The following is a 14,148-nucleotide window of genomic DNA, read 5'->3' as shown; positions in this document are numbered from 1 at the left end:
GAATCTGGATGTTTTTGTAGGCAGAAGCATGTGGTAGATAACTACAGAGTCACTTTTGAAATACAACAGATGCTGTAATAGTACAGGATTTTAAGTAGGATTAAGGTTTGCTCAATAGCCAATCAAAATGTATGTTGTAATACCAATAATCTGCCTTAAGATATTAATGCAATGCTAATTCAAGCAAACATGATTTCTACTTCCTATTCTGTTTTAACAGTAAACGAAAATGTTTTATAATTTATTGTATGGATCAATTCTGGGAAAGAGAGGTAGCATTTTGTTCAGTAAACCCGTTTTTAAAAAATGTTCTGTTGTTGAACTAGTGCACAATATCCTACCAGCTTTTTTTATTAGTTTAGTTTCTTCTCTTCTATATATATATACATTTTGTTCTGTGTACAAAACTGTAAATATACTTTGTTCAAAAACTCAATAAAAAACATTTATTAAAAAAAAAATTCACCTTTGGTGGGTGTTCAGTTAGTTCTGCTTATTTGTAAATTGACTTATTTTCCCTCTGTCGGTTAAGTTAATACTACAACCTATTCCTGCAGGAAGCATACGAGGGCATGCCGTTGATCAAATGGTGCTGATGTGAATGCCACAATGTCCTGACTTTGACAGTACAACAAAAAAGGTATTGATGAGGCATAAAGAGACTAATGAGTGAATTCTCCACTTTTCCCTGGATTTCACACGATGACTTCTTGTCACAGCGGAGATTCGGAGCCCACCATGTGGGAAATTACTGTAGGAAACCCACTCTGGCAAGATTGTGCTCTGTTCGATTTGAGTCAGAAAGTTTCCAACAAACTCCATTCTTTCTTTAAAATACATCAGTTTTGTGTATAAGTTAAGGCATAACAAAGAACAAAGACAATTACAGCACAGGAACAGGCCCTTCGGCCCTCCCAGCCTGCGCCGATCCAGATCCTTTATCTAAACCTGTCTCCTATTTTCCAAGGTCTACTTCTCTCTGTTCCCCACCCATTCATATACCTGTCCAGGTGCATCTTAAATGATGCTATCGTATCCGCCTCTACCACCTTCGCTGGTAAAGCGTTCCGGGCACCCACCACCCTCTGCGTAAAAAACTTTCCACGCACATCTCCTGAGTTCTTCTGATTTCACATGTCAATCAATCTCCTTACCTTGTTTTACCTCAAATGTGCAACACATCTGTAAAACTCTCCTTGTGCTAAAAATAGTACGTTATCAGAAATTTAAAACAAAATAAATTTAGAGCACCCAATTCTTTTCTTCCCCCAAATTAAGGGACAGTTTAGCATGGCCAATCCACCTCGCCTGCACAATTTTGGGTTGTAGGGGTGAAACCATGCAGAGACGGGAAGAATGTGCAAACTCCACACGGACAGTGACCTGGGGCCGGGATCGAGTCCGGAACCTCGGCGCCGTGAGGCAGCAGTGCTAACCACTGCACCTCCGCGCTGCCCATACGTAATCAGAAATAAAAAACAGAACAGATAACCTCAGTTACACAGGCACGTCAAAAACTGCCGTTATAGGGCAGCACGGTGGCGCAGTGGTAGCACTGCAGCCTCACGGCGCCGAGGTCCCAGGTTCGATCCCGGCTCTGGTCACTGTCCATGTGGAGTTTGCACATTCTCCCCCTGTTTACGTGGGTTTCGCCCCACATCCCAAAGACGTGCAGGGTAGGTGGATTGGCCACACTAAATTGCCCTTTAATTGGAAAAATAGAATTGCTCTAAATTTATTTTTTTTAAACTGCCATTATGACTACCTTTCCGATGTTGAAAATAGAAATGTTTTCAACGTTTATAAACTAATCGCAGCATTGGTTTACCAAAGAAGTGGAATCTCTTGTTAAGAGGAAGAAGGAGGCCTATGTGAAGATGAGGCGTGAAGTTTCAGTTGGGGCGCTTGCTAGTTACAAGGAAGCGAGGAAGGATCTAAAGAGAGAGCTAAGACGAGCAAGGAGGGGACATGAGAAGTCTTTGGCAGGTAGGATCAAGGAAAACCCAAAAGCTTTCTATAGGCATGTCAGGAATAAAAGAACGACTAGGGTAAGAGTAGGGCCAGTCAAGGACAGTGGTTGGAAGTTGTGTGTGGAGGCTGAGGAGATAAGTGAGATACTAAATGAACACTTTTCGTCAGTATTCACTCAGGAAAAAGATAATATTGTGGAGGAGAATGCTGAGACCCAGGCTATTAGAATAGATGGCATTGAGGTGCGTAGGGAAGAAGTGTTGGCAATTCTGGACAAGGTGAAAATAAATAAGTCCCCGGGGCCTGATGGGATTTATCCTAGGATTCTCTGGGAAGCCAGGGAAGAGATTGCTGAGCCTTTGGCTTTGATTTTTAGGTCATCATTGGCTACAGGAATAGTGCCAGAGGACTGTAGGATAGCAAATGTGGTCCCTTTGTTCAAGAAGGGGAGTAGAGATAACCCCAGTAACTATAGGCCGGTGAGCCTAACGTCTTTGGTGGGTAAAGTCTTGGAGAGGATTATAAAAGATACGATTTATAATCATCTAGATAGGAATAATATGATTAGGGATAGTCAGCATGGTTTTGTGAAGGGTAGGTCATGCCTCACAAACCTTATCGAGTTCTTTGAGAAGGTGACTGAACAGGTAGACGAGGGTAGAGCAGTTGATGTGGTGTATATGGATTTCAGTAAAGCGTTTGATAAGGTTCCCCACGGTCGGCTATTGCAGAAAATACGGAGGCTGGGGATTGAGGGTGATTTAGAGATGTAGATCAGAAATTGGCTAGTTGAAAGAAGACAGAGAGTGGTAGTTGATGGGAAATGTTCAGAATGGAGTTCAGTTACGAGTGGCGTACCACAAGGATCTGTTCTGGGACCGTTGCTGTTTGTCATTTTTATAAATGACCTAGAGGAGGGCGCAGAAGGATGGGTGAGTAAATTTGCAGACGACACTAAAGTCGGTGGAGTTGTAGACAGTGCGGAAGGATGTTGCAGGTTACAGAGGGACATAGATAAGCTGCAGAGCTGGGCTGAGAGGTGGCAAATGGAGTTTAATGTGGAGAAGTGTGAGGTGATTCACTTTGGAAAGAATAACAGGAATACAGAATATTTGGCTAATGGTAAAATTCTTGGTAGTGTGGATGAGCAGAGGGATCTCAGTGTCCATGTACATAGATCCCTGAAAGTTGCCACCCAGGCTGATAGGGTTGTGAAGAAGGCCTATAGTGTGTTGGCCTTTATTGGTAGAGGGATTGAGTTCCGGAGCCATGAGGTCATGTTGCAGTTGTACAAAACTCTAGTACGGCCGCATTTGGAGTATTGCGTACAGTTCTGGTCGCCTCATTATAGGAAGGACGTGGAAGCTTTGGAACGGGTGCAGAGGAGATTTACCAGGATGTTGCCTGGTATGGAGGGAAAATCTTATGAGGAAAGGCTGATGGACTTGAGGTTGTTTTCGTTAGAGAGAAGAAGGTTAAGAGGTGGCTTAATAGAGGCATACAAAATGATCAGAGGGTTAGATAGGGTGGACAGCGAGAGCCTTCTCCCGCGGATGGAGGTGGCTAGCACGAGGGGACATAGCCTTAAATTGAGGGGTAATAGATATAGGACAGAGGTCAGAGGTGGGTTTTTTACGCAAAGAGTGGTGAGGCCGTGGAATGCCCTACCTGCAACAGTAGTGAACTTGCCAACATTGAGGGCATTTAAAAGTTTATTGGATAAGCATATGGATGATAAGGGCATAGTGTAGGTTAGATGGCCTTTAGTTTTTTTCCATGTCGGTGCAACATCGAGGGCTGAAGGGCCTGTACTGCGCTGTATCGTTCTATGTTCTATGTTCTATGTTCTATTTTATTCCAATTTCCAACACGCTGGTGACAAAGTCAAGAATTCCACATTGCTGTAGAATTATCTGCTGTTGGTCACAAGCCGATGATGTGGATACCGCAAAATCTTGACACTGAAAGTGCAACAAAAAAAAACAAAAGGGGTTTGGAACTGGCTGCTTAGTCGTGAGCGAATGTTGAAATTCAGTTGTATTTTTAAACAGGGTTCAAAATAAGCCACAGAAGAGTCGGGAACCCAAAAGGTAAGTGCACAGGTCCTTTTTACCCTAAAGTATTGCAATGCATTTCATTAATATTATAAATGTATTATACCTTTCTTTCTTACACAGCATACTGGTAAAGTAAGAAAGTTACTCTGAGGTACATTGGGTGGAATGGGAACAATTAGTTTCAGTTAGTCCAAACATCGCACACCATCTGAATAGGCTGTGATTAAAAGGTGGCTCGTGTGAGCACACAGTGTCAACTTTAAAAAGTTTTGCTCTCCAAAACTCCCCAATTACACTCTGTAACACATGTTGTAAGCATTTTGAAAACTCCTCTGTCCATTTACATGAAGATCGCTGTGATTCAGGGAAACCTCTTGCTGAAATGGTGACCCTATTTCAATCTGCTGTGTTCTCCTGCAGAACAAGATTAGAAGAAAATGCCGAGCAAAGGCCATAATTAAAAGACTTTGTGAAAATCCAGTCGGTTTTCCTTATTCTGCTAAGTTCCACAATAATACTTGAAGTTTCCTACCTACTGTAGCAGAACTCTGGTCAGCTTTGATCAGAAGGCTTTGCTGCCTATAGGCCTCTCCTGTTTGTCCGAGCATTGTGTACCGTTGAAGGCTAAATCTAAGCGGCAGGCCAAGGATTTCAGATTACGAAAAGAAAATCAGGTAGGGATGCCACAAACCCTCAGTGCTTCCCCCTCCTGACAGAGAACCACATCTCAAACGCAGTCACACATTCTTGAGCCTTGCTGCTTTTTTCAACTCCAGAGGACACCCAGGGTATGTCGTCCTAGGTTAAGGTGTCAACCTAGTGAATTTTTTTTTTTGTAAATAATTTTTATTGGTATTTTTGAAAAATCAATATCAACAGAACAATAATAGCAATAACAATAATAAACTTATGCTGAGGATCTGCTTTGATTCCTATCTCTCAGTGTACGACATTCATCTCAACTCAACAACAACTTCTATTTATATACCGCCTTTAACATAACATCCAAGACACTTCATGGGAGCATTATAAAACAAAATCTGACACTGAACCCCACAAAACGATATTAGTGCTGATAGCAGCCAAAAGACTTGATCAAAGAGGTAGTTTTTACAGGAGAAAAGGGAGGTTGAGACCATTCGGCCCCTCAAATCTGCTCCATTATTCAATATGACCATGGCTCATCTTCTGCCTCAACTCCTGCCCACTCCCGTATGATTTAATTCCCTGAGAGATCAAAAAATATATTAATCACAGTCTTCAATATACTCAATGATGAGGCATTTACAACCCTCGGGGCCAAACAATTCCGAAGATTCCTAACCCTCTGATCAAAGAAATTCCTCCTCATCTCACTTCCAAACGCTCAATCTTTTATCCTTAGACTGTGCCATCATAGATTTCCCCAGCCACTGGAAGCAACCTCTCCGTTGTCTGCCCTTCCTTCAGAATATTGAATGTTTCAGTGAGGTCACCTCTCACCCTTTTAAACTCCAGAGATTATAGGCCCAATTTATTCAGCCCCTCATCATAGGTCAACCCTTGGAACCAATCTCGTGAATTTTTTTTTTGTAAATAATTTTTATTGGTATTTTTGAAAAATCAATATCAACAGAACAATAATAGCAATAACAATAATAAACACCCCTCGGCACCCGTAACAACGCATATAACAAACCCCTCCCCCCAAGCCCAATAAACAACAAAATAAATTAACAATAAGCAAATGAACTTAAACACTATCCCCCTAAACCCCCCCCCCCCCTCCCCCCGGGTTGCTGCTGCTGCTGACCTAGTTCCTTATCGTTGAGCCAGAAAGTCGAGGAAAGGCTGCCACCTCCTAAAGAACCCTTGTACTGACCCCCTCAGGGCGAACTTGACCCTCTCCAGCTTGATGAATCCCGCCATGTCATTAATCCAGGTCTCCACGCTCGGAGGTCTCGCATCTTTCCACTGCAGCAAGATCCTCCGCCGGGCTACTAGGGACGCAAAGGCCAAAACATCGGCCTCTTTCGCCTCCTGCACTCCCGGCTCCACCCCAACCCCAAATATCGCGAGTCCCCAGCCTGGCTTGACCCTGGATCCTATCACCCTCGACACCGTCCTCGCCACCCCCTTCCAGAACTCCTCCAGTGCCGGGCATGCCCAGAACATATGGGCATGGTTCGCTGGACTCCCCGAACACCTGACACACCTGTCTTCGCCCCCAAAGAACCTACTCATCCTAGACCCGGACATGTGGGCCCGGTGCAGCACCTTAAACTGAATGAGGCTAAGCCTCGCACATGAAGAGGAGGAGTTCACCCTCTCCAGGGTGTCCGCCCATGTCCCCTCCTCAATCTGCTCCCCCAGCTCCACCTCCCACTTAGCCTTCAGCTCCTCTACCGACGCCTCCTCCACCTCCTGCATCACCTGGTAGATGTCAGACACCTTCCCATCCCTGACCCACACCCCCGAAAGTACCCTATCCCTAACCCCCCGCGGGGGCAGCGAAGGGAACCCCTCCACCTGCCGCCTAGCAAATGCCTTGACCTGAAGGTACCTGAACATATTCCCCGGGGGGAGCTCAAACTTCTCCTCCAATTCACCAATGCTCGCAAACCTCCCGTCAATGAACAGGTCTCCCAACTTCCTAATGCCCGCCCTGTGCCACCCCAGGGACCCGCCATCCATGTTCCCTGGGACAAACCAGTGGTTCTCCCGCAGCGGGGCCTCCACCGAGCTCCCCACTTCCCCCCTGTGTCGCCTCCACTGCCCCCAAATTGTGAGGGTAGCCACCACCACCGGGCTCGTAGTGTACCTCGTTGGAGGGAGCGGCAGCGGCGCCGTTACCAGTGCCTTCAGGCTCCTGCCTCCACAGGACGCCATCTCCATCCGTTTCCATGCTGCCCCCTCCCCATCCATTACCCACTTACGTACCATCGAGACGTTGGCTGCCCAATAGTACCCAGAGAGGTTGGGCAGCGCCAGCCCCCCTCTATCCCTGCCCTGCTCCAAAAAGACCCTCCTTACCCTTGGAGTCCCGTGCGCCCAAACAAATCCCAGAATGCTGCTGTTCACCCTCCTAAAAAAGGCCCTCGGAATGAAAATGGGGAGGCACTGAAACAAAAACAAAAACAAAAATTTTTTGGCTGCAGCACTCCACTAGTCACAGGCTGCCAACTTGAAAATGCCCGTTTATCCCTACTTGTTGTTTCCTGTCCGTCTGTTAACCCATGCTTCATCCATGCTAATATCTTGCCTCCAACTCCATGAGTCCTTATCTTGTATACTAACCTATTGTATGGAGCCTTATAAAATGCTTTTTGGAAACCCATGTATGCTACATCGACTGACTCTCATTTATTTGACCTACAAATATTCTTTCTCCCTCCGTTCTTGAATAGCAGTTTCTGGGTTCCAGAACAGACTTCGTTGCTAACATCCGATCAACAAAGTCTGTTCTAGAACCCAGAATATTTTGGGAAATCATAGCCAGTACATCCACTCTCTTTACAATACATTTTTTTAGAACCCTGGAATATAAACCATGAGATCTTGGGGATTTCTTGGTTTCTGATCCCTTATGTTTCTCCATAACATGTTCTCTGTGGTATTAATTATCTTCAGTTCTGTGCTCTAATTGGTCCCTTGGTACTGCTCCATTTCTGGTACATAACTTCTGATTTCATTTTTGTTGAAGATTTTGAATTGTTTCTTTAAATGTTTCTCACTGTTTATTTATTGTCATACATTTTCTTTTTTTTTAAATGTATTTTACTCCAAACATATTCAAAGATACAAAAGCATAAATAAATCTGCACCCCTCACAGTTCACAATTTGTGCACGTTTTCCCCCCTTTTCACACACACCCCCAACGACAAACAATTCCTCAAACATGGTCATGAACAGTCTCCACCGGGTCTCAAATCTCTCCGCTGCTCCTCTCAATTCAAACTTAATTTTTCCAGCCGTAGAAAGTTGTACAGTTCCCCAGCCAGACAGCCACCTCTGGTGGCATTGTCGACCACCATTCCAACAGAATCCTTCGCCGGGCAACAAGAGAGGCAAAAGCCACAACGTCAGCCTTCCTCCCCTCCGTCGGCTCCGGCATTTCCGATACCCCAAAAATCACCACCATAGGGTCCAGCCTGGCCTCTACTCCCACAATCTTAGATAACATCCCAAACACCCCTTCCCAGTAGCACTCCAATTTCTCACAGCCCCAGAGTATACGCGTGTGATTTTCTGGTCCTTGTTCACACTTCTCACACTTGTCCACCACCCCTTGTAAGAACCCACACATCCTAACCAGAATCATATGCACCCAATGCACCACCTTAAACTGAATCAAACTCATCCTCACCCACAAGGAATTCCCGACGCAGCGCCTCACTCCACACTCCCCATCCTATCTCTCTTCCCCCCCCCCCCCCCCCCCCCCCCCCCACTCAGCTCCTCACATTTCTCCTTGATCCTCACCACCTGTGCTCTCCCCCTGCTCCCCCAGCCACCCGTATATATCCCCAATCCTACCCTCCCCTTCCACATCCGGGAGCAGCAACCATTCCAATAAGGTATACTCTGGCAGCTTGGGAAACCCTCTCTATTCCTTCCGCGCAAAGTCCTCACTTACATGTACCGGAACTCGCTATCCCCTAAGAAGCTTCACCATCTCCGGCAGCTCTTCCAGACTGGCAAACCTCTCCTCCAGATATAAATCCCTCGCCCTCACCAGCCCCACCTCTCTCCACCTCCTATACATGCCATCCGTCTCCCCTTGGCTTAAACCCTTGGTTCCCACACAGTGGTGTTAGCACCGACATCCCCTCTATCCTAAAGTGTCTCCTCTACTGGTTTCACACCCTAATCATGGACTGTACCACCGGGCTCTCCGCGTACCTCCTTGGTGCCAGCGGACGCGCCGCTGCAACCGTAGTCCTCAGGCTGACCCCCAACAGGACTCCTCCACCATCCTTAACCATTCTCACCCCTCTCCTTCCCCCCCCCCCCCCCCCCCCCCACCACCTCACCTTCTCCGCATTCACCACCCAATAGTAGCGCAACCTATTTGGTAACGGTACCTTCCCTGCCCATGTAACTCCAAAATCGTTGGGACCAGTTTCCAGAAATAGGCCTTTGGAATGACCCTCCCCGCCAATGTCATCTCCTGAAGTCCTCGCTAACCTCCTCCACCAACTTTGACAGGTTTCATTTGTGCATCGTTGCCACTCCCCCGATACCTGAAACCCCAAATACCTAAACCTGTACCTGGCAAACCCTAAATGGCAACATCCCAAGATTGGCTCCCTAACCTGCCGCATTCACCGGAAACACCTCACTCTTTCCAACATTCAGTTTATAGCCTGAGAAGGCCCCGAATCTCTCTAGTATGTCCATAATTCTCCCCATACTCTCCAATGGGTCCGATACGAACACCAGCAGGTCGTCTGCATACAGCGACACCCAGTGTTCCCTACTTCCCCACACAATCCCCTGCTACTCTACAGACTCCTAAGGGTCATCTCCAAGGGCTCTATCACCAGCGCGAACAACAGCGGTGACAGTGGACAGCCCTGCCTCATTCCCCTATGCAGGGAACTCACCTCATTTTTCCGTACACTCGCCACTGGGGCCACGTACGGCAGATGCCCTGACGCCACAAAGCTCGGCCCAAACCCAAACCTTCCTCAAACCTCAAACAGGTCCTGCCACTCCACCCAGTCTAAAACCTTCTCCGCGTCCATAGAAACCACTACCTCCGGCACCCGTCCCTTCGACAGGGTCATGATCACATTTAATGCCCGCCTAACGTTACTGGAAAGCTGCCTGACCTTCATCCTCTATGACCACCTCCGGAACGCATCCTTCCATCCTCCCCGCCACTAACTTAGACAAGACTTTCACATCTGTGTTTAACAATGATATGGGCTGTATGACCCACACTCCAACGGTCCTCCCCTTTCTTTGGGATTAGCGTCATCGACGCCTGGGTCAGTGTCTCCAGCAGCTCCCCTTTCTCCAGTGCCTCACTAAACATCCCCAAATAAATGTGGTGCCAACTCCGTCACAAACTCCTTATAGAACTCTGCCGGGCAATCGTTCGGCCCCGGGCCTTCCCCAACTTCATCCCTTTAATTCTATCCATCACCTCTCTTAGTCCTCTAGCGACTTCTCCAGCGCCTGCCTCCTCTCCTCATCCAGCCTTGAAAATTCCAGCTCATTCAAAAACTGCCCCATATTCCCTTCCTCACCACCCGGATCCGGCCTACACAACTCCTCCCTGAATGCCTCTTTCCCGTTGATCTTTCCCGGCTCCAACACGTCCTCCCCCTATCCTGTCCGTACCCTCAGAATTTCCCTGGACATGGCCTGCCTCCGTATAATATGGCCCGACATAGCTTTAAATTGAGGGGAGATAGATATAGGACAGATGTCAGAGGTAGGTTCTTTACTTAGAGAGTAGTAAGGGCGTGGAATTCCCTGTCTGCAACAGTAGTGGACTCGCCAACATTTAGGCATTTAAATGGTCATTGGATAAACATATGGACGATAAGGGAATAGTGTAGATGGACTTTAGAGTGGTTTCACAGGTCGGCGCAATATCAAGGGCCGAAGGGCCTGTACTGCGATGTAATGTTCTATGTTCTATGTGGTGCAGTGGTTAGCACTGGGACTGCGGTGCTGAGGACCTGGGTTCGAATCCCGGCCCTGGGTCACTGTCCGTGTGGAGTTTGCACATTCTTCCCATGTCTGCGTGGGTTTCACCCCCACAACCCAAAAATGTGCAGGTTAGGTGGATTGGCCACACTAAATTGCCACTTAATTGGAAAAAAAAATTGGGTACTCTAAATTTATTTTTAAAAATACAGTTCGCCTTCTCCCCATATTAATACTGCACCCCCCTCGCCCTCCATAGCTACCCCACTCCTTCCACGCCGTCCACCTATCGAACTGTCCCTATAACTTCTTTCTCCGCCAACCCCTCCTTGGTGGGGGCATTTGAATATTTCCTCGACTATCTTGTCCAACAACAGTCCATACACCTCCCTCCTTCTCTGTGCACCTTGAATGAGATAACCTCCTCCCCTACCACCGCCTTCAATGCCTCCCAAAACGTGGCCGCCAATACTTCCCCATTCTGATTCAAGTCCACATAGTCTCTGATCACCACCACACCTTCTCACAGAACCCCTTGTCCACCAAAAGCCCAAAGTCTAACCTCCATCCCGGCCTCTGCTCTAGCCTCGAGCTAAGTCTTAACTTCCAGCCAGTGTGGTGCATGGTCTGAGATCATGATTCCCGCATACTCCGCCCCCAAAGCGCGCACCAAAACCGCTCGGCTCACTACAATAAAGTAAATTCTTGTACACGTGCGAGAGGAAGGAGTATTCCCTCTCCCACAAGTTCCTAAACCTCCGTGGATCCACCATTCCCATCCGTTCCAGAAACCCTTCCAACTCTTTCGCCAACCTCAACCTCAACCACGACTTAGGGGTCGACCTGCCCACCCTCGGCTCCAGCCCGCAATTAAAATCACCCCATCATCAACTGATGCATGTCCAGGTCCAGAATCGCTCCCAACAACCCCTTCACAAACCTTACGTTGTTCCAATTCAGCGAGTAAACTTTCTCTAACACCACCAGTGTCCCCTCAACCATTCCGCTCACTATCACGTATCTTCTACCCCCAGGCCCCCGCACGTCCTTGGCACCTACAAAACCCATCCTTTTTCTCAGCAGGATGTCCACCCCCTGCAACTTTGAATTAAACCCCGAGTCAAATACCTGACCCACCCATCCCTTTCTCAATTTTTTTTAAAATTTAGAGTACCCAATTCATTTTTTTTTCCCAATTAAGGGGCAATTTAGCGTGGCCAATCCACCTAGCCTGCACATCTTTGGGTTCTGGGAGTGAAACCCATGCAAACATGGGGAGAATGTGCAAACTTCACACGGACAATGACCCAGAGCCGGGATCGAACCTGGGACCTCGGCGCCGTGACCCTTTCTCAATTTAATCTGATCCGTCACCCAGAAATGCGTCACCTGCAGAAAGACCCTTCCCACCTTCAAGGTCCTCAAATGCGTGAAGACCTGAGACCTCTTCACCGGCCCGTTCAGTTCCCTTACGTTCTATGTCATGAACCTTACTGGAGGCTTGCACCTCCATTCCCCTCTACTGTCCGTCATCCTCCCTTTCCAATTTTGCCCTAAACTGGGCCCATCCAAGATTGCTCCCTTCTCCGCCCGGCCCCGTTCCAACTCCAACATTGCCACATCGATTCCTATCTCTCCCTACCCCCCAAACCCCTCCTCTGCCACCACTTGGCCAACCTCTTCCAGTGTGGCAGCTCCTGGCCAAAGTTTCCTCCTATCTACCCCCCCCCCCCCCCCCCCCCCCCCCCCCCCCCCCACACACCTTTCCCTCCTTGGTCTGTGCAAACGGTTCCCTGTGGACCGCACCCTCACCCACAGAAACAAAGACAGATCCAAAACCACAGGTCACCCCCTCCAAAAGTAAAATCACCACAAACGGCGGGAGGGAGCGGCAGTTGCCTCCTTATAAACTTATTTCCCCTTAGCAAACAATCACAATGGTAAAATCACCCCACCCGAGAAAAAGCCCCCACCCTCCGGCCCCCACACTACCCGCATCTTCCGATCTCTGTTGTTCCATCAACGTTCAGTTCCCCCCCAGTTTATGGTCTCTGATTAAATCATTGGCCTCCTCTGTTGTTTCATAATACTATTCCCAGCCTTCAAAAGTCACCCACAGTTTTGCCAGGTACGGTATCCCAAACCTTCGGTACAGTACCTCTTTGGCTTTGTTGAACCTGGCACACCTTTTCGCCACCTCCACTCCAATGTCCTGATAGATTCAGACCCTCTTCCTCTTCCATTCGCAGTTCTGGTTCTCCCTGGCCAACCGTAGGATCTTCTCCTTCTCCACAAATGTTTGGAGCCTCACAATCCAAAGTGGCAGCTCCCCCACTCTCAGCTTCTGCCTTCGGTACCTGTGCACCCTGTCCACCTCCGGCACCTTGTTCAGCGCCCCCTCTGCCACCAGCACCACCAACGTCCTTGAGACATATCTCGTGGCTCTCGTGCCTTCCACACCTTCAGGCAAGCCAACGGTATGCAGGTTGTGCCTTCTGGATCTGTCTTCCTGCTCCTTTACCTTTGCCCTTAGTGACTTGCAAAGGTCCCCCAGGAACCCCACCTCCGCCTTCAATACCACCATCCAATCGCCTTGGCAGACATCACCTTCTCCATCTCCTGAATCTGCGACCCCTGTGTCTTCTCGACTCTCTCCATCGATCCTTTCAAGGGTGCTATGGATCTTCCTACATCTCCTTTCGCTGCTGCTGGAACTCCTCTCTAATAAAATTCATCAACTGCTCCTCCTGGGGTTTTCCAACTTGGGAACTCTTCCCTATCTGCCATCTCCCCAATTGCGACTGAGCCACAGGTCTCCTCCAGTTCCTTGACCATGTCTTTAACCTTCTGCCAGGTCTGATAACCAGAAGACATGCCACTCCCGGGAGGAACTGTTCTTCCATACCTTCACTTACACTTTCCTGTCAGAATTCTCCCACTTTCAGGTAAAAAGAGGTCAAATCAACGCCTTCGAGTCAGAGCTGCCCCGTGTGTGACCACTCACTCCATGGCCTCCACCGTAAGTGACTGTCATACTTTTCATCTATTTACCCAAACAACCTCACCACTTCTCCTCTCATAGCTACCCAGGTAGCACAGTGACACGGTAGTTAGCACTGCAGCCTCATAGCGGCAGGGATCCAGGTTCAATTCTCGCATTGGGTGACTGTCTGTGTGGAGCTTGTATGTTCTTGCTGTATCTGCGTGGGTTTCCTCCAAATGCTCCGGTTTCCTCTCACAGTCTAGATATGTACAGGTTAGGTGGATTGACCGTGCTAAAATTGCCCCTTTAGTGTCCAGAGATGTGCAGATTAGGTGGGTTTATGGGGATAGGGTGGGGGGAATGGGGGGGATGGGCCTAGGTGGGGCTCTCTTTCAAAGGGATTCTATGGATTCTATAATTGACTTTGTTTAAATGTAAGGTTCTTGTTTGGGTCCCGAGTGTGTCGCTTTCAACCTTAAAATGGAATTCAGTTGTAT

At 48.0% G+C, this 14,148-nt stretch overlaps 1 protein-coding gene across 6 annotated transcripts in view; it reads right to left on the bottom strand.

The window, feature by feature from the left end:
- Positions 1 to 4,672, bottom strand: part of LOC119963413 (ETS-related transcription factor Elf-2-like) — a 185,868-nt gene extending 181,196 nt beyond the window's left edge. For 2 of the 6 annotated variants that reach the window (XM_038792493.1, XM_038792495.1), the window contains exon 1: positions 4,561 to 4,672. The gene's annotated coding sequence lies outside the window, so the exon portion shown is untranslated. The remainder of the gene's footprint in view (positions 1 to 4,560) is intronic. The other 4 variants (XM_038792497.1, XM_038792498.1, XM_038792494.1 and 1 more) reach the window with 3 other exon arrangements.
- Positions 4,673 to 14,148: the final 9,476 nt, after the last annotated feature.

The sequence above is a fragment of the Scyliorhinus canicula genome, chromosome 3 (genome assembly GCF_902713615.1).
Source record: "Scyliorhinus canicula chromosome 3, sScyCan1.1, whole genome shotgun sequence".
NCBI lineage: Eukaryota > Metazoa > Chordata > Chondrichthyes > Carcharhiniformes > Scyliorhinidae > Scyliorhinus > Scyliorhinus canicula.
This window is presented reverse-complemented; position numbering and strand designations above follow the sequence as displayed.